This window comes from Hevea brasiliensis, unplaced genomic scaffold, assembly GCF_030052815.1.
Source record: "Hevea brasiliensis isolate MT/VB/25A 57/8 unplaced genomic scaffold, ASM3005281v1 Scaf117, whole genome shotgun sequence".
Classification (NCBI taxonomy): Eukaryota; Viridiplantae; Streptophyta; class Magnoliopsida; order Malpighiales; family Euphorbiaceae; genus Hevea; species Hevea brasiliensis.
In genome coordinates, this window is record NW_026614605.1 from 63993 (window position 1) to 83016 (window position 19024).

The 19024-nt window shown below is 34.1% G+C and overlaps 1 non-coding gene across 1 annotated transcript; it reads left to right on the forward strand.

The window, feature by feature from the left end:
* Window positions 1-233: 233 nt before the first annotated feature.
* Window positions 234-339, forward strand: LOC131176462 (small nucleolar RNA R71). The gene has a single exon (XR_009146524.1). It is a non-coding gene; the product is annotated as a small nucleolar RNA R71 (small nucleolar RNA).
* Window positions 340-19024: the final 18685 nt, after the last annotated feature.

Consider the following 19024-nt stretch of genomic DNA (forward strand, 5'->3'; position numbering starts at 1 on the left):
TCTTTAATTTTTCTTTTTATTATTTGAGTTATTTATGACTTCTCACTCTAGTTTAAATATAGTTCTAGACATTCTGGTTGTCCGGGCAGATATTAGTAATCAGAACAGTAGAATGTGCGGACTATCTAAAGTGAGGGTGTTACATAAGGTCTCCTTCTGCAGCTGAATCTACTGTGCTCCTTATGGCGGGCAATAACTCATTATAGAAATTCTAAACTAGGAGCCAATCTTTTATGCCATGGTGTGGACATTCCCTCTGTAAGTCTTTATATCTCTCCCATGCATCATAAGTGATTCGCCTTCCTTTTGCCTAAAGGTGTTGAGTTCAACCCTCAATTTGGTAGTCTTTGCAGGTGGGACATACTTTGCTAGAAAAGCTTGCAAGAGATCTTCCCAAGTGGTGAATGTTTTAGCTCGTTGAGAGAGTAACCACTTCCTTGCTTTATTTTGAAGGGAGAATGGGAATGCTCTAAGTCTTGTAGCTTGATCAGAGACTCCATTTATCTTGAATGTATCACATAGGGCAAGAAAGCACTAGAGATGGTTGTATGGATCTTCTGTAGGTGAACATCCAAACTGAGTCTGTTGAATCATCTAGAGCCATGCTGGTTTGAGTTCAAAATTATTGGCCTCCGCTGTGGGTCTTGTAGAGCTGGGCTAGAATCCTTGGATAGATGGAGCTCCATAGTTCCTCAAGGGTCTTGGCCTGTTATTGCTATTGGCCATGACTGGAGTTTCTAAAATTCCTTGATCTTGTTTTTGGTGTCTCCTTTCTCTCCTGATGGTTCTTAGAGTCTTATCTATCTCGGGATCCAAGTCCAAAACTTCTTCCTCTGGTTTTATTCTGGTCATGCACCAAACTAAATACCTGAGAGAAAATAAAGAATAACAACAAATTAAATAAATTTAAATAGTGATAGTAAATGCCTAAATCAACTAAATTGCTTATCACCTAATATTACTAGAAATAAATTCCCCGGCAATGGCACCAAAAACTTATTTGCTGCTTTTACAACCCTGCAAGTGCATGGATAACTAACAAGTAATAAAGTAGTAGTATAGTATCATCCCACGAGAAATTTAATTAGCAAGTACTAAACTACACAGCGATTATGACTGTCTAGGCTACCGAATATAATGGAAGACTGAATGTAATTTATTTTTAGTGCTAAAACTAAGAGAACAATGAATTTAAAATGAAACAATCTATTAAAACAATTCTAGAATTAAGATTTCACACTTTAACCTTATTATGATTCAATCTTGTTTATTCATTGAATTGAGGATTGTTGGTTTGATGGAGATTAATCCTAAGGTATCCTAGGTCCTCTGTCAAGGCACCTAAAGTGTATTTCAATTAGAGCTAAACCATACTTTTCGTTGGTGATTAGTCCTAATTAAAACCCTTTAAGATCTATGATTGATTATGGAATTTCATGAAGGATGTTAGCCTACCTCTAGGTTAGATTTCCTAAGTTTAGTACTCTGATTTTCTAATACTAACCTTCACCTTTTAGTTCTTTAATTAGTAACTTATATTATGTCTAAGTGGGTACCAGCACATAGTATGCATTAAGAACACAGAATATTAAATCAAAGAACAAAACTCAAATCTAATAGATAAAACTCAATATTTATCAATAATAATGATTACAAGCGTTACTCTCCTAGTTCCAGAATAAAGAAACTACTCACTCATGGTGAGTTTAACAACCATAACAAAAGTAAAACAAAAGAACATAAAAAGGAGCCTAAAGAAATAGAACAAAAGAACTGAAGAGAATTCTCTGCAGCTTTGAACTTGTGGAACTTCGGCTGAGAACTCCACCTTGATACTAATGCACTGTTCTTCAAAATGGCTTAGAGAGAATGATGAAGATGTATATATATATGAGGATGTGTGTATGAATATGGGGATCCCTTTTATTTATTTTCTGCTGCTTCTATTTACATTCAATGTCCTAGGGTTAAGTTTTTAGAGCCCCAAAGGCATCAGAAGTCTATTATGAGTGTAAAAACTGAAGCTGGAATCAAATCAAGAAACTGGTTGTCGGCTAACATGAAGGAACGGAAGCGTGAAAAACACAAGATTATACCATTGAATTCAAAAATTTTCACCTAGGGTCACAAGCACCATGCAAGATTTATTTTTATCTATTTGATTTCAATGATAAACAACATATTAAAACTCTTTTAATATGTTTTTGGATCTGTATTTGCCATTTAAGATTTTAAAATTAATCAGATTAATTTTAGAACCTTAGATTAAATCAAGAACGATTACACTAACCTCTTGATGTCTTTGCCGCAATGTCGCGCTTTGAGATTCGTCTTGAGACACCGATGTTGTCCCTCTAGCTTGTCCACACCAAGAACACCTATGGCAGCCCTTGAACAGCTTCTAAAGCCTTTTCTATTAATTAGAAATTCAAGTTCTTTTTAAGAGATTAGAGATGCAAACAGACACTAGAAACAATTTCTAGTGTTCTTAATTCAAGAGATTGATGGCTAATCTCTTTGAATTGATGAGAGATGAAGAGAAATAGCTGGAGAGGCTCAAAGTGGCGTGACATATGAGAGGAGAGGCTGCTGGTTGTGTTTTCTTTTCATAACCCCACTTAAATAGCTAGGTTAACACATTAAACCCTAGCCACATGTCACCTTTTGATTAGCTCTAGGTTTAAGTGACCCAATCACATTGTGCCAAGTGTCAAACCTATATTTAATCTTGATTTTAATCATCTTACATGATTAAAAATATTTGGCAAGCTTATGTGTTATGCCATGTGTCACCATCTCATGGTGCCACGTGTCACACTGCAAAATGACCAAAATGCCCCTGTGTCTTAATTTTGAGTTCTTAACCCAAAATAATTATTTTCTTCTTCTAATTAATTTATATCGAATATAAATTAATTAATTAATCTCTATTAATTAATTTCTCATTAATTAAATTCATATTTAAACACTTTAAATATAAATTTAACTTATATTATACATCCATTAATCTAGATTTGGTTTCAAGTCATGCTAGGGACTTTGCAATCTAATTGCAAACCAAACCTATTTAATTAATCAATTTAAACTCTTTAATTAATTAATTAAATCATATTTAATTAGGTGATAACTTGTGTATGTGTGTGACTTACTAGGCTCATCACTAATTGGCAATGAGACATGATATCAACTCTTAATATCATCAGAACTCTTTCTTACCATAAATGATTTCTCTAAATCATTTTATGAACCTCATAGACCATGGTTAACACCTAGCATAGCATGCCATGGCCACCCAATTAGTAATAAGGTTTACCTTAAATGAACCTATAATCATATGTTACCATACACTAGAATCTCTCTGTTACAAAATCCCAACTCAAGCTGGAGTCATGGTTTATGTCAAACTCCATTCGCTATGAATATTATGTTCTCTGTTAATTCCAGTTCTTGATTAAAAGATTTTTCTCATCGTAAACTCTTTCTCGAATAAATCTATCTGTCTCTGCCAGAACTTGAAACATCAAGAACAATTAAATGAACATAGGATTTTATCTCTATTTACTTAGAGGAACAGATTCCATCTTGATCAATACCTACCTCCATATATAACTAGTAGGAGCCAACGGATGCCCATATACCCATACATAGTACAAGTATGAAAAGATCAAACTCAAACTACCTATATACAAGATAACCGTGCTATCTCGTGTCTAAAGATTATATGCAGATATGATTTATGACAAAACATTGACAAGAGTAAACTCCATGTGCTTGTCATAAGTGTCACCGGTTCGACCTACTTATCATTTATAAGTGCCTATCATGTTTGTTATATGGCATGAGACTCACCATTCCATCTTATTTATATCTCATATAAATAACTTGGGAACAAACATGAATACAATCTTTCGGCTAAGTCATGTCCTTATTATGAAGTATCCTTGATTGTGAACCTATTTATGATACTTTGTGCTAGAAATATTGTCACTCATATTCTTAACAACTTAAGAATAATATTTCTAACAAAATATCAATGGACCTTTTCTATTACACATAAATATATTATGTAAACGGAAAAGTGGAAATGCCTTTATTAATAAAATATATACAAGATACATACTAAATGATATGCTCTAGGCATACTACTAACAATCTCCCACTAGCACTAGAGCCATTCATTACAATACCTTAGACCCATCTTCTCAAGATGTCGGTCTAACTGAGCTTGTGACAAAGGCTTAGTGAATGAATCACCGGATTTTCACCGATGCTATTTTCTGCATGGCTATATTGCCTTGCCCAACTATATCTCTGATAATATGGTAGTGCCTTTCAATGTGTTTGGATTTTGGTGAGACCTTAGTTCCTTAGCCTATATGACACCTCCATTGTTGTCACAGTGTAATGGAAGCTACGACTCAATGGAAGGAACTACTGTAAGTTCTCACGAACTTCTTCATCCAAACTTCTTTTGCGGATCCGATGCAGAATATACTCACCTCGTGAGTGGAATCTGCAATGTGCTCGCTTGGAACTCTTCCAACCGATTGCACCTCCATTACAAATGAACACATATCCAGAGGTAGACTTTCTATCATCGATATCCGATTGGAAATCGTAATCGTGATAACCATCCAATTGCAAGTCTCCACCTCCATAAATCAAGAATAAATCCTTAGTTCTTCTTAAGTACTTAAGAATATTTTTGACACTATCCAGGTGTTCCAAACTGGATTGGATTGATACCGCTAGTCAAACTAATAAAGATATGCGATATCCGCCTAGTACACAACATTGCATACATTAAACTTCCAATAGCCAAGCATATGGAATCTGGCCATCTTATCTCTTTCTTCAGTGTCTTTGGAGACATCTCTTTAGAAAGGTGGATACCATGTCTCACTGGTAACAATCCTCTCTTGGAATCAAGCATGTTAAACCTCTTTAACACCTTTTCCAAGTATAGACTTTGGAATAAACCAATTATTCTTTTCGCTCTATCTCTATAGATGCGAATCCCAAGAATATAGGTTGCCTCCCTAAGTCTTTCATGGAGAATGTATTTGACAACCATACCTTTATAGTAGTCGCAACATACCCGTATCATTACCCATCAACAAAGATGTCATCCACATATAAGACAAGGAAAGTGATAGCATCACACTAACCTTCTTATATACACATGGCTCATCCTCATTTTTATAAAACCAAAAGATTTAATGGCTTCATCAAAACGAATGTTCCAACTCCTCAGCTTGTTTCAACCCATAAATGGATCGCTTTAGCTTGCATACTTTGGAACCATCTTGGGATTCAAATCCCTAGGTTGTTCCATGAAAATGTTTTCTTCAATGTATCCATTGAGAAAGGTCATTTTGACATCCATCCGCCAAATCTCATAATCATAGTATGCACTATTGCTAATAAAATCCTAATTGATTTAAGCATGGCAACAAAAGAAAGTCTCCTCATAGTCTATTCCATGCCTTTGGCGAAACCCTTTCTCTACTAGCCTTGCCTTATAGGTCTCTACCTTTCCATCGTAACCAATTTTCTTCTTGAAAACCCATTTGTTCCCTATAGGTACAATACCTTCAGTGGGTCAACAAGATCCCAAACTTGATTCTTATACATGGAATCAATCTCGGATTTCATAGCATCAATCCATTTTGAAGAGTCTATATCCGATATAGCTTCTTCATAGGTAAGTGGATCATCTCCATGATCTACTTCTTCATGAGTAGACAACTCTTGTTCTTCTTCATGAAGAAAACCATATCTCATCGTGGGTGAGATACCCCAGTTGTTCTACGAGGAACAGTGTAGATGTTTCATCAACTGGGTATAGGTTGACTAGATGGATCTATATCCATCTGATCTTGGTTGGTCGAATTCTCCAATTCTAACTCTATTTGCCTTCCTTTGCCTCCTTCTTGAACAAACCGTTGTTCAAGAAATGTGGCATCTCTACTTATCACAACCTTTGTGAAGTAGGCAAATAAAAATAATATCCAAAACTATCTTTTGGATATCCAACAAATCGACCTTTTCTCGATCTGGTCTCCAATTTATCGTTGTTCACTTTTGATATAAGTGGACAACCCCAAATCTTAACATGCTTAAGACTTGGTTTTCTTCCATGCCATATCTCATAAGGTGTGGAAGAAACTGATTTTGATGGAATCCTATTCAGAATATATAAAGCTGATTCTAATGCAAATCCCCAAAAGAAGATTGACATATCAGTATAGCTCATCATACTACGTACCATATCCAATAGGGTACGATTTCTCTTCAGATACACCATTCACCGTATGGCGTTCGGAGGAGTCACCGAGAAACAATGCCATGCTCTCTCAAGTATTCATCAAATTCAGTACTCAAATATTCACCTCCACGATCTGATCGAAGAGCTTTTAATATTCTTTCCTATTTGATTTTCTACTTCAGATTTAAATTCTTTGAACTTTTCAAAGGATTCATGTTTGTATTTCATCAAATACAAATACCCAAACCTTGATTTATCATCAAAGGTAATAAAATAATGAAAACCCCTCTAGCCATTTCTTTAAATGGACCACATACATCACTATGTATTAGCTCTAAAATATTTTTAGCTCTTAGCCATCCCAACAGAGGGTGATCTAGTCATTTTGCCTCAAGGCAAGATTCACAAGTTGGAGTAGGCTCAGAGCCTAATGAGGATAGAATCCCATTTTCTCCAGTTTTGCAATCCTATCTTCGCAACATGACATAACCTTAAGTGCCAAATATATTTTGAACTTGAGTTGGTTTTCACCATGGCATTGCATTCTTTAGATTGCTATACTCTAGCCGATGGAAACACTTTCTTACCGCAATGGAAACACTTTCCTTTGCCTTTGTCACTTTGGTCTTCCTTTTCTGCTTAGCTATTTTCTTGGAAGGACCAGGAATCTGAAGTTTCTTTTTCTTATTGCCCTTCTTCTTGTTGGACTTTCCAGTGGAAGAAGATGCAACCAAAGCTACCTCTTTTCCTTTATTGCCCAGCATATTATTTTGGGCAATAACCAGCATGTTGAGTAATTCAGCTAAGGTGCATTCCTGTTTAGTCATATGGAAATTTGTCACAAAATTCCCAAAGACTCGTGAAGGGATCAAGGATCAAATCCGCTTGTAGTTGGAAATCCATGTTGAAGTCAAGATGTTTCAACCGCTCAATCACCAATCATCTTGTGGACATGATCCCCAACATTCTGTCCCTCGGACATCCTCATATGGAATAGCTGTCTAGATATCTCATACCTAGCATTCTCTTTGTGCTCACCATACAACTCTTGTAGGTGAAGGAGGATCTCACTCGCACTGCATGTTCTCATGTTGCTTCAGAACTCATTACTCATAGAAGCAAGCATGTAACACTTAGCTCTCATATCATGCTCCTTCCACTTGTCCAAAGTTTCATGTTCCTCTTGTGTGGCCTCCGGAGGTAAGGGACCAGAACATTTGAATCTAGAACATATCCTATATGTTCAAGGTTCAGACAAGTTTCAAATTTCTTAGCCAATCGCATGCATTAGGTCTGTCAACCTGTTGTGATCAAGTATGCTTGCAAGGATATTGGATGGTGGTGGTTGTTTTGTGCTCATTTTTATCGTAAAATTAACGCAGAAAATAACCAGATTAATTAGTAAATGTATCATGTAATTAACCAAAATGATTATGGTCTTTTAATCAAATTGGTCCTCCCACTAACTTAGCGAATCCTACACTTCCAAAGTAGAAAACGGAAATCCTAGTTGGATGGATTTCTAGTGGGTGATTGAATTCTTATAATTCTATTGATCATCCTCAGTTACATCCATTATTGGAATTACAATAAACTATAAGTGAGCAACTCCTTGCCCATCACATCTCATGTGAGGTTCAATCCTTTACCTAGCCCCTAATGCTCAAAATCTCAGTACATCCATTATTGACTTATCTTGCATTAGTTAAGTTGATCCCATTGAGCCAGTAATTATGCAAATAATTTTAATGTCCTCAGGTACATCCAATATTGGCCACCAAACCATTTACATATTTACAACATCTCATGCTTAACAATTATTCTTAAGAAAATCTCTTAAATTAATTGCATCTCATGCAACTATTTAAAATTTCTTAAAATAATTGCCCCAATGGAGGGCTTATGTTATAATTACTTTAATTATAGCATTTCCAACTTAATCATTTGTTTGGAAGATTTTATAGCCATCCTAATTACTATTAAGGTCTCACTTTGCACATTATCCATTTAGCATGCATATATCATATAATTGCATACATTCCCATACATCTCATGCATTCATGGATAAGCAGTAAATATGGTATGATCATGGACTTTCTAAGGGATTCAATTCTGAGCCACCAAGAATTGAATCAGGGCATTCCTAGGTGCATTTCATTCATTCATTTTACAAGAGTTGCTGAAGGAGTACATAATCAACACTTGATATTGAATTCCTCCCACCGTCCCACCAATGCTCTTGACCTCCTTGAACTTCTTGCAATCCAATATTACATAGTAATCCTTAGCATACCAAGGCGAATTTACAAGAACTTAAATAAATGAAATTACAACCCAAAAATATTACAAACTTAATAATACATGCCCAAAATAAATTAAAATAAATTAATTAATTTACAATCCCAAAGAAACATAAAAGAAATAAATCCAATCACATTGGTCTTTTATAGTCCATGATCATCCATCATGCATATCACTATTTAACAATTAAATAAAACATACATACTTAAATTAAATTGAATATCTCATATTCAACTTAAAACCAGATTTGAATATGATTCAAATAAATTTAAAAATTCAGATTTGAATCTCATTCAAACAAATTTAAAAATTCAGATTTGAATCACATTCAAACAACTTCAAAAATTCAGATTTGAATCACATTCAAACATTTTTTAAAAAATCAGATTTGAATCACATTCAAATATTTTTTAAAAATCAGATCTGAATTTTATTGAATCAATTTTAAAAAATCAGATTTAAATATGATTCAAACAACTTTAAAAATTCAGATTTGAATCACATTCAAACAACTTTTAAAATTCAGATTTGAATCACATTCAAACAATTTTTAAAATTCTGATTTGAATCATAATTTAATTGTGTGATTAAAACAACTAATTAAACACTTTAATTAGTCAAAGAATAGGCCTTAGATCATACAACAATTGCAGAATTAAAAGCCAAACCTTGAACCACCCAAGGAACCATTGTTGCCGCCACCAATGGTGGCTTCACCATGTGTGCCGCCACACCTCATGATCCAACCAGCAATGAATCTCTTGATCTCATGATCAAACACACAATTAAATTATATAATCAACAATCTAAATGGCAAATATAGTGGCTCTGATACCAATTGAAGGAACGGAAGCGTGAAAAACACAAGATTATACCATTGAATTCAAAAATTTTCACCTAGGGTCACAAGCACCATGCAAGATTTATTTTTATCTATTTGATTTCAATGATAAACAACATATTAAAACTCTTTTAATATGTTTTTGGATCTGTATTTGCCATTTAAGATTTTAAAATTAATCAGATTAATTTTAGAACCCTAGATTAAATCAAGAACGATTACACTAACCTCTTGATGTGCTGCAGCGTGTCTGCGCCTTTTAGATTCGTCTTCGTGACACGGATGTTGTCCCTCTAGCTTGGCCACACCAAGTACAGCGATGGCAGCCCTTTAACAGCTTCTAAAGCCTTTTCTATTAATTAGAAATTCAAGTTCTGCCTTTTAAGAGATTAGAGATGCAAATAGGACACTAGAAACAATTTCTAGTGTTCTTAATTCAAGAGATTGATGGCTAATCTCTTTGAATTGATGAGAGATGAAGAGAAATAGCTGGAGAGGCTCAAAGTGGCGTGACATATGAGAGGAGAGGCTGCTGGTTGTGTTTTCTTTTCATAACCCCACTTAAATAGCTAGGTTAACACATTAAACCCTAGCCACATGTCACCTTTTGATTAGCTCTAGGTTTAAGTGACCCAATCACATTGTGCCAAGTGTCAAACCTATATTTAATCTTGATTTTAATCATCTTACATGATTAAAAATATTTGGCAAGCTTATGTGTTATGCCATGTGTCACCATCTCATGGTGCCACGTGTCACACTGCAAAATGACCAAAATGCCCCTGTGTCTTAATTTTGAGTTCTTAACCCAAAATAATTATTTTCTTCTTCTAATTAATTTATATCGAATATAAATTAATTAATTAATCTCTATTAATTAATTTCTCATTAATTAAATTCATATTTAAACACTTTAATAATAAATTTAACTTATATTATACATCCAATAATCTAGATTTGGTTTCAAGTCATGCTAGGGACTTTGCAATCTAATTGCAAACCAAACCTATTTAATTAATCAATTTAAACTCTTTAATTAATTAATTAAATCATATTTAATTAGGTGATAACTTGTGTATGTGTGTGACTTACTAGGCTCATCACTAATTGGCAATGAGACATGATATCAACTCTTAATATCATCAGAACTCTTTCTTACCATAAATGATTTCTCTAAATCATTTTATGAACCTCATAGACCATGGTTAACACCTAGCATAGCATGCCATGGCCACCCAATTAGTAATAAGGTTTACCTTAAATGAACCTATAATCATATGTTACCATGCACTAGAATCTCTCTGTTACAAAATCCCAACTCAAGCCGAGTCATGGTTTATGTCAAACTCCATTTGCTATGAATATTATGTTCTCTTTTAATTCCAGTTCTTGATTAAAAGATTTTTCTCATCGAAACTCTTTTACAATAAATCTATCTGTCCTGGCCAGGAACTTGAAACATCAAGAACAATTAAATGAACATAGGATTTTATCTCTATTTACTTAGAGGAACAGATTCCATCTTGATCAACACCTACCTCCATATATAACTAGTAGGAGCCAACAGATGCCCATATACCCATACATACAACAAGTATGAAAGAAGAATCAAACTCAAACTACCTATATAAAAGATAACTGTATCTCTCAGTCTAAAGATTATTTGCAGTGATATGATTTATGACAAAACATTGACAAGAGTAAACTCCATGTGCTTGTCATAAGTGTCACTGGTTCAGCCTACTTATCATTTATAAGTGCCTATCATGTTTGTTATATGGCATGAGACTCACCATTCCATCTTATTTATATCTCATATAAATAACTTGGGAACAAACATGAATACAATCTTTCTGGATAAGTCATGTCCTTATTATGAAGTATCCTTGATTGTGAACCTATTTATGATACTTTGTGCTAGAAATATTGTCACTCATATTCTTAACAACTTAAGAATAATATTTCTAACAAAATATCAATGGACCTTTTCTATTACACATAAATATATTATGTAAACGGAAAAGTGGAAATGCCTTTTATTAATAAAATATATACAAGATACATACTAAATGATATGCTCTAGGGCATACTACTAACATAACACACAGCCCGTGTGTCACTACACAGCTCAGCGCTGTGTAACTTACTGAAACTTGAAGGTTGCATCTAATATTTGGGCAGAAGGTTACACGGGCCTTGTTACACGGCCCATATTGTAACACCCTCACCATAGGTAGACCGTACGTTCTACTGTTTCGACGACTAACGTTTGTCCAGACAGTTAGGATGCCTAGAGCTATATTTAAATGATAGTGAAGAGACATAAAATGATGGAATACATGATAAGAAAATACAAGAAAAATTAAGGAAAAGTAAAAGACATGAAATGCAATTAGGTTAAATGAGCTGAAGCGATGGGTGATCAGACTGAAAGTCATAGGCAGACGTTAATGACCCTAGACCTACGAGGAACCTTAGAAAATAATTTTTAGCACTTAATTAAAGGTCTACTGAGGTACAAATGACATTAAAAATGTCAAAAAAAATTTAGTTAATTGGTACAGAAAAAAAAATGAAAATTAAAGGAACCATCAAATCGTGATTTAATCGGATTCTTGAAAAGTTTGATTATAACCCGAAGAGAGGCATTTTGGTCATTTGGCACCCAAAGTTGACTTTTGACCTAAATTTCTATTAAAATAAGTGATATTAAAATTTTGAAAACCCCATGAAAATATGAAATTATATGTGTAATGTAATTAAATGAAATTAAAGGGAATTATTGCAAATATGAAAACTTAAATTATTATAATAATTAAATTATACTTAGTGGGGGTATATAAATCCATAAGATGACAAATCTTAATCCACTAACTCATTTTTTCTTCTTCCTCTCAACCATGGTTGAATTCAAGCTCTCCCAAAATCTCCATTGAAGCTCTTCACGCAAGCTTCAATCTCTTCCATTCTTACCATGATTTTCACAAATTCTTTCATTAAACTTTGTCTTCACATCTTGGGAAGACTATAGGCAGCAAAAGGAAGAAGAAATTTCAAAGTTTTCACAAGGTTGAGAAAGTGAACAAAGAGGTTAGTGCATAATTTCTCTTCCTTTCTTAGTTAAACATTGATTTGAGGTTGAATTGAGTTGATATGCTAAGAAAATTGAAGAAATTGATGAGGAATGGTGAGCCCTTAAATTCGGCAGCCATGAAAAGCATAGGAGTTTGATTAATTCTTACATGTAAATAATGTTTGGTGATGTTGATTTAGGTGATTATATGTATTAGAATTAAATTACATGTGTATGTTTGAGGTTGACAATGTGAATTAGGGTTTGATGATAATTATGGAGACTTATGTAATTGCTTCCTTTTAGCAGCCTTGAGAAGCATGGGAGTGTGATTAATTCATACATGTAAATTGAGATTAGTGATGTTGACGGATAAGTAATTGAAGTTACATGTACTAGAAAATTTATTGAATGTGTATATTGACCTTGAAAATTTGAATTAGGGTTCTGAATTAATCATTGGAGACTTGATTGATGTTGCTAGAATTTGATTGTGTTGAAATGAATTGGTGATATTAGAAGTGCCATGAATGCCACAATTATACTCTGGGAGATAGAGGAATGAAAATTGGAAGTGTTCTTTTGTGCAGGTTGAGAATTGTTGAAATCAGTGTGTATTTTGAGCCCTAACCGAAATTGTGTGACCTCGATTGATATGAGGCCAATTGGAGGTAAACCTAGACCTAAAATGCACCAATTTTCATGCAAAAACCATGCCCAAATTTTACCTAAAGAGTGACCTAAATATTACCCTAATCTGGATTACCAAATTGTGAACCCGGAATTTTGACCAAATGAACAGTGTTCATTCATTTGGTCATAACTCACTCCAGACAGATCTAAATGACCTGAAATTTATATCATTGGAAAGCTTAGATATAGGGCTACAACTTCTATGAAGAACATAGAGCCCAGAAATGCCATTAACCAAGTCCAATTGCTTGCCTAATTTGGGTTACCAAAACTGTCCAGAATCAAAACTGCTAGACAAAGGCAACTTAACCAGTTTTGGCAAAGAGGCCATAACACGGTCCATAGAAATCAAAATGCCCTGAGACTGGTGCCAAAATTTTAGTAATACATAGACCTACAAGATTGGTATTTTGACCAAAACCCAAAAATTAAGAGAAAAAGGTCAATTGGCTAGGCCAAGTTAGTGCATAAATTCTGAATGTGCATAAGTAACCATTGACTCCAGAATATTCTTTTAGTCATATCTCTCATTAAAAAACTTCAATTGAGATGTGCCATATAGTTCTAGAAACCTAAGAAACAGAGCTCAAATTATGTTTTAGACACCTACCTTAAATTATGAATGTAAGAAGCTTATATTTTTTGTCAAATTTACAGACCTAAATGGAAATCATTTTAGTATAGGACATTTGAGTCCAAGCCAATAATGTGGCTATGAGTAAGTCTACATGACTTGAAAAAGTACAGCTAAAACTTCTAAGTGACCATAAGACATAGGGAAACATATCCTATGAAGAACACAAGGCCTAAATGTTGCTACAGCCTGTCCAAATAATTTGACAAAATATGATACCAAAACTACCTAGTTAAAGGAACCAGAATTTGCAACTAAATTAGTTATGGTTATTTGACCATAACTTGAGTTATATAAATCCAAATGACATGATTTAAAAAGGAAAATAAAGACAAAACATAGAAGAACAACTTCATGGAGGAAGTGAGGCCAAACAGTGGCCATAAATTACTCAATTTGATATGTAAAGTCAAAACAGTAAAACTGAACCTAAAGAAAGGTTCTTGAAATAAATTATTTTGAATAGGGGCTTATCCCTAATAAGTCACTACATGCTAAATTACATGAAAGGGATATGTGGGACCCACTTTCCCCACTATACATGGACATAAATATTCTATTAAATGATTGATAATGATTACTTGCCCAAAGTAAACCTAGACTTATATATATATTGTTGGATCGATTGGTATACCAATTAGGGACTACAGATAGCAATACTTCCTACATGAGTAATCATTGATTGACAATATATGTCTGATATGATTGTTCTACAGGCTATATGCCTGCCCGTTGGCCATTGTGCCTAATTTTATTTCTAGCTTTGAAAGCCTGCCCGTTGGCCTCGTGCCTGACATGATAGATGTATACAGGGTGGACATATGGTTGTATAACCAGTATACTCCCTTGTATCCAGCCTTATAGTCTGTTACAGGTTACTTGGGCACTGATATAATTTTAAAAGACCAAGAATGAAACAAATGAATAGATAAAACACTGATATGACTTTAAAAAGACAGAGAAAGAAATAAATACACTGATAAGATCCTGATAATTAATTTATTCTCAAAATGCAATAAAATATACAATTGACTTAGAATTGCAAAATATTACTAATAATTATTATTTGAATTGTTTAGTTATTGTTCTTTAAAATTATGCACTACTAAGCAATTAGCTTAGCGTATTGAATTTTCCATTGCGTGGGTACTGGAGATCAGCAGCCGTCATAGCAGCAGCCGCCACAGTAGTGTTCTGACTACAGTTGACCAGATCTGTTACAGTTCAAAGTTCACCTCATTAGTTATAGTATTTTGGTAGGGCCCATGTCTAGAGTTAGTGTTTTGGTTCATTGTATATAAGCATTATGTAATTATAGTTGGTGATGTAATTAAATTGTAATGATATTTCTGAGATTGTAAATAAATATGTGAATATGTGTATATAAATTTTCTTATGAATGACTTATTATATGAGAAAATGAATGATGAATGATATTTTATATAATCAGATGAATGGATATGAAATTGTTTTTAACAGGTAACTAGTGGAACCCGTCAGATACTAATAAAACAGAGGAGACTGCCCAGGTTTCCACAGAAATAAATTGTGATAAAAAAAAATATTTTCACATGTTTTAAATGAAGTTAAAATTAACAATGAACAGGACAGCATAAGATAGGGTGCTCCGACACCGAATGTGTACTCCTTGCTCGGCTACACTATAGACTGATGAGGGGTGTTACATATATACTATGTCTCCTCTTTGACTTCATTGGTTTTCTCCTGGCAATAAGTTACACGGGTCTATGGTATGTTTACACAAACCGTGTAAAGTGTATCAGCAATAATACTCTTCTTCTTGAGTTTTTCTAAGCTTTCTTCTTTACTCCTATGCCTTAGAACTCCCTTAAAATACCTAAAAATATGAAGAAAACATAAAATTTAGTGCAGAGTAATGAAATTTATAGAATTTAATGAATTTGATGATTATGCATGAAATTACCTATCTAAATACTATGAAAATATTGTACAAATGAGCTTAAAAACATCTATATAATATAAGTGTATCAATTAATTTACATCAAAGTGACAATACTTGTTCCATTGATAAAGTAAGATTAAAACCATAAATGGGTTAAGGTATGAAATCTTAATTCCAGAATTGTTTATCCAAATAGAATTCTCCTTAAGTTCTCATATTTATTTTCTTTTATTTTCAGTAGTTATTTAGCACTAGCTTAAATTTTATTACCCTATAACTTTTGAAAGTTTAGATAATCAAAATCACTGTGCAGTTTAGTACTTATGCCTACAATTCCTTGGGGGAATGATACTTAGCTCATCACTTTATTACTTGTTAGCGATCTGTGCACTTTTAGGGCTGTAAAACCAACAAATAATATGATAGGAGTGTTGTCCATGATGGTTTTTAAGAACATGTATTCATAAAGGATGGGAATAAGATTGTATTGGTTCCTTTTAGTCCTCAAAAAATGCATCCAAAACAACTTACTACCAAGAAAGAAAAGAAAGAGAGCTTGTTCCTTAACAAAGGGGACATGAAACAAGCCTTGACTGACCATGATTTTGTTTTTGTTCTTGTAGCAAAAGAAGTGAATAATTTTAATGATGTTGCAGTTCCTACCATGGTGGCTGAATTATTGAGAGAATTTGGTGATGTCTATCCTAAAAAGATGCCAAAGGAATTGCCTTCCTAAAGATGCCAAAAGGATTGCCACCCCTTTGTGTCATTGAGCACCAAATTGACTTAATTCTTAGAGCTGCATTACCAAATAGACTAGCTTATAAAAGCAATCCTAAAGAGACCATGGAGTTATATAGGCAAGTTATAAAGTTGATAGAGAAGGGCTATATTTGTAAATCAATAAGCCGATGTTCTATTCTAGCTTTGTTAATGTTTAACAAGGATGGAAATATGTGCATGTGTGTTAATAGTAGGGCTATTAACAAAATCATTGTAAAGTATCACTATCCCATTCTTAGACTTGATGACATGCTTAATGAATTCAATGGTGTTATTGTGCTCTCAAATGTTGAATTGAATAGCGATTACCTTCAAATCTACTTGAAGAAAGGTGATGAGTGGAAGATAACTTTTAAAATTAAGTTTGGGTTATATAAGTGAATGGTCATGCCTTTGGCTTATCCATTGCTCCTGCCATTTGTATGAAACTAATGAACCATGTATTATGCCATTTTACTGGCAAATTTTTTATTTATTTTGATGATATTTTAATTTATAACAGGATATTTGATGATCATGTAGAGCATTTGAGAACTGTGTTTGAAGCCCTACGCCAAAAGAATCTATATGAAAACTAGAAGAAAGGCACTTTTTTCCAAGATAGAGTCATATTCATTAGCTTTGTGGTGCCCTAACATGGCGTAGAGGTATACAAGGAAAATGTGAAAGCAATCTAGGAATGGCTACTTCCAACAACCATCTTTGATGTAAGGAGTTTCCATGGCCTAGCCTCTGTCTATAGAAGGCTTTTAAAAAACTTTATGAGACATCTGTGGAGGGAATATGGGCTATTCTAATGCAAAAAGGCCACCCCATTACTTATTTTAGTGAAAAGTTGAATGAAGCTTGCTTAAACTATTCAACTTATGATAAAGAATTTTATGCTCTGATTCGTGCTTTGGAAACTTGGCAACACTATATCTCTTACCAAAGGAGTTTGTGAGTCACACTGATCATAAGTCTTTGAAACACTTGAAGGGGCAAAGTAAGCTAAATAAGAGACATGCTAAATGCATGGAGTTCTTAGAGTCCTTTCCTTATGTAATCAAATACAAAAAAGGATACTCCTACATTATAGCCAATGCCTTCTCAAGAATGCATACCTTAATTTCTTTGTTGAATACTAAGCTTTTAGGTTTTGAGTTGATGATAGATCAATACAAGGAGGATGGGGAATTTACTACCATATATGAAGCAAATAAAGAAAAGGCTTATTAATGCTTCTGTCGGCATGGAGGCTACTTGTTCAAGATAGGAAAATTGTGCATTCCCAATTGTTTTTTTCATGAATTACTAGTTAGAGAGGCACATGGAGGAGGCCTAGCTAGTCACTTTCATGAAAATAAGACATTAAAGGCCTTAAAAGAATACTTCTATTAGCCTAGCATGATGAAAGATGTGCACAAGATTATTGAGAGATGTGCTGCATGTAAGAAGGCCAAAAGCAAGAAGTTGGCACAAAGGCTATATATGCCTCTTCTTGCTCCAAATCATCTATGGGAGCATGTGAGAATAGATTTTATGCTTGGCTTACTTAGAAGTCAAAGAGGTAAGGATTCAATCATGGTTGTAGTTGATAGTTTTTTAAAAAAATAGCTCATTTTATTCCTTCTCATGAAACTAATGATGCTTCACCTGTTACTAATTTATTTCTAAGAAGTTTTTAGGTTGCATGGCATTCCAAAAAGCATTATCTTAGGTCATGATGCCAAGTTTCTTAGCTACTTGTGAAGACTTTATGGAAGAAGCTTAGAACTCACTTACTTTTTAGCTCTACATGTTATCCTCAAATTGATGGGACAACAGAGGTGGTGAACCAAACTCTTTCAGCTTTGCTTTGAATTACTAGGAGGAAGACCTTAAAGAGTTAGGATTAATGCTTGGCTTTTATGGAGTTCTCCTACAACCGAAGTTTTCATAGGTCGACCAAACACTCTCTTTTCCAAATTGTTTATGGCTTCATTCCAATTACTCCATTGGATTTGTCTCCAATCCCAATTAGTGAAAGGGTTTGTGCATATGGGAAAAAGAAAGCTAGATTAGTAAACACCATGCATAAACAAGTTAGCAAGCAAATAGAAAGGAAGAATGAAGCATATAGCATGGCTACCGATAAGAGCAAGCAAGTTCATTTTGCACTTGGAGATTTGGTATGGGTCCACCTTAGAAAGGAAAGTTTTCCTAGCCAAAGGAAATATAAGTTGATGCTAAGAGTCGGTGGCACATTCACGTGTTGTGGAGCGAGTCAATGATGATACTTATAAGATAGATGTATCCAATGAGTACAATATTTTTGCCACTTTCAATGTGAAGGACCTTTCTCCTTACTTGGAAGATGATACTGAAGATGGTGAAGAGTTGGATTTGAGGGCAAATCCTAATCAACAAGGGGGAGATGATGTGCCACATCATGCAGATGGAAATGACATGTCATACATGTAACACCCTTTACTCACTCTACCATGTAACCAAGCAAGGCATGCCACACTCTGTGCTGGAGTACCTTA